The sequence below is a fragment of the Castor canadensis genome, chromosome 3 (genome assembly GCF_047511655.1).
Source record: "Castor canadensis chromosome 3, mCasCan1.hap1v2, whole genome shotgun sequence".
Taxonomy (NCBI): domain Eukaryota; kingdom Metazoa; phylum Chordata; class Mammalia; order Rodentia; family Castoridae; genus Castor; species Castor canadensis.
Genome location: NC_133388.1, coordinates 68,861,425 through 68,863,864, shown reverse-complemented (window position 1 = coordinate 68,863,864; position 2,440 = coordinate 68,861,425). Strand labels below are relative to the sequence as shown.

General features: G+C 38.4%; 1 pseudogene; it reads right to left on the bottom strand.

Annotated features, from left to right (window-relative positions):
* Positions 1-847: 847 nt before the first annotated feature.
* On the bottom strand, positions 848-1,061 carry LOC109678701 (KRAB domain-containing protein 5 pseudogene; annotated as a pseudogene).
* Between the last annotated feature and the right edge of the window lie 1,379 nt (positions 1,062-2,440).

The following is a 2,440-nucleotide window of genomic DNA, read 5'->3' as shown; positions in this document are numbered from 1 at the left end:
TCAATAGAAAATACACAAATCATGAACAAACTGGATAATATTCATACATGTAAATAAAAACATATAACTTTATTAGCAATAGACATGTTGCTCATACATATTTTAGTATCACCTTATATTGTCCTAAATTGTACAGTATTGAAAAATGCCATTCAATCATAATACAGGTTAAAAAGTAACAACTTTTTTAAGGAATACTAAGGGTGTGAGGGAACCTACTGTAAAAAAAATGAAACACAGAAAAAAGAAATTGCAAAACAAGAAAGAAAAACTTTAACCCCAAAAATCCTGAAAAGAATAGATGAACCATATTTTTAAATCCTTTTATGTAACTTCTATTTTGAGCTGTGGCCATATACCCATGAAGAGAAGGCACTGTGAATCATTGACATTCAGTATATGGCAGAAGAACCTCAAAGAAAATCCTTTATAACCATTCATAAATAGCTCTGATAAAACAATTTTAATAATCAATGCATTAATCATATTAGAGAAACTTCATTATGATGTTATTAATATGTCATAATGATTTAGCATAGAGATTTTTAGGAATGTGCTCAGATTTTGTGGGGCCCCTAAAAGCTATGAAAAAGGTCTTCAGATCATGCAGACCATCATAGGCAAAGAGGAGGAATTTGTCTGTCACAATGAATGTGTGGGGAGATTACTGGAGGGAAGGTGGAGCCTCAGAGGTTTGAAAGACACGATGTCTTTCTATGATAGCAAAAGAAAACCTAGGCTTCTGAGAAATAATTCCATCAGACCAGTGTTTCTTCTTCCACATTTTGAAGTCTGACTCCTCCTGGACCTCTGGATCTCTCATCTGTGTCTTATGCTTCATTTATTCCTATTTACCTGAGTATAGGGCCACTGTCTCTTGTCTCTTCAAATTCCAAGGCTCTTTCCTTTGTTCCAGACTGGTGACCAGGTATGGTTTAGAGAAAGCAAGACCTAGCAGGACCAAGATTGTGTCACATCCATATATAAATTTTGCTGAGCAGGCCTTCCCATTCCTCTTGAGAGAAACTAATGGCCACATTCCTGAAGATAAACAATTCCATTTCCTGGCTTCCAGGGTGTTCAGAGTCTTCCCTATGGTTGAGGGAAACAGACTGCCTGAACACAGAGAAGGGAGCCTGGAAAAGGGCTCCAAGATGGCCTAGAGTTCATCTTTTACAAGTGAGGAAAGAGAGGTGAATTGCTCAAGGTCTTACATTCTAGGCCTCCTGGTTCCTTGGCAGTCCTCGTTCCATTTGAAGAAACATGTGCTCTGGTTATTAATAGTATACATACATGCTACTGGAAATTTTTGTTGAATAAAAGAAAAGGAAGGCCTAGCTGTCTTTTCATTAGACCAGTTTATGTCCCAGGGAAAACTAGATTTCACACAGCATGAACCCTAACTTGAGATGAGCCTCAGGCAGAGGTGATGGCTTAACCTGGACTATAATGAAGCTTGCTGACATGCAATCATGCAAGCTGGGAATATCAGCATGTCTGATTTTCTCATTCTTGAGTTCAGAGTTCTTGAAGGCCTTTGAGGGTGGTTGTAACAGCAACCACCTGAAACTCCTAACATATACTAATACGTATATAGATTCCAATGTCTCATTTTGTTCAGACTCACAAATAATGCATATATTTGCAAACTGATTGCTTGAATACATTTTTCTACACAAAATCTGTTATGCTCCCATCACTGGTTTCTGCTAAGGCTAGCTCTACAAATAAGGCTCTACATAGTCCAATGTCCTAGAAGAGTGAAAAAGATAACTAGAAAGGTCAGAATACAAGCCATAGAAGTGGCTCTCATACTTTAAATTTTCATTTACTTATTAATTTATAAATTTGTTCATTTTTGAGATAGGGTCCCACAATGTTGCTCAAGCTGGTCTTGAACTCCTGGATCCTTGTGTTCCTTTTACCTCAACCTCCCCAGTAGCTAGGACTACAGTCACACACCAGCTCCCATCTTTAAAGTGTAGCTTTATGAATGCTATAAAGACCTTCAAAAATAAGAATCAACCCTCTCACTTTTATTTCACAGGACTCTTCCATAACTGCCACTTTCCCATTTATCTATATGACCAGTTTTGGGGCTGGGAATGTAACTAAGCAAGTGGTAGAGCTCTTGCCAAACCTGTATGAGACCCAGTTTTGTCCCCAGCACTACACACAAAAAAAATCCAGTTTGGGAAGTGGAGGTAAGCCTGAGGATTAGGCATCTCCTCTAGAATGGCATGGAGCCCTTTCCCAACCTAATCTATCTGCTCTGCAATGCAGGATGTTGATGTGTGCTGATTCGTAAGCACTGTCATCATTTCTTTAAATAAGGGTGCTTCAAATTTGTGTTGCTCGGGACAAATGATAAGACCTACCAGCCAATGACTGAAGCAGTATCTATGAGGTATTAAGTCCACATTGCTTTAATGTAGACCTG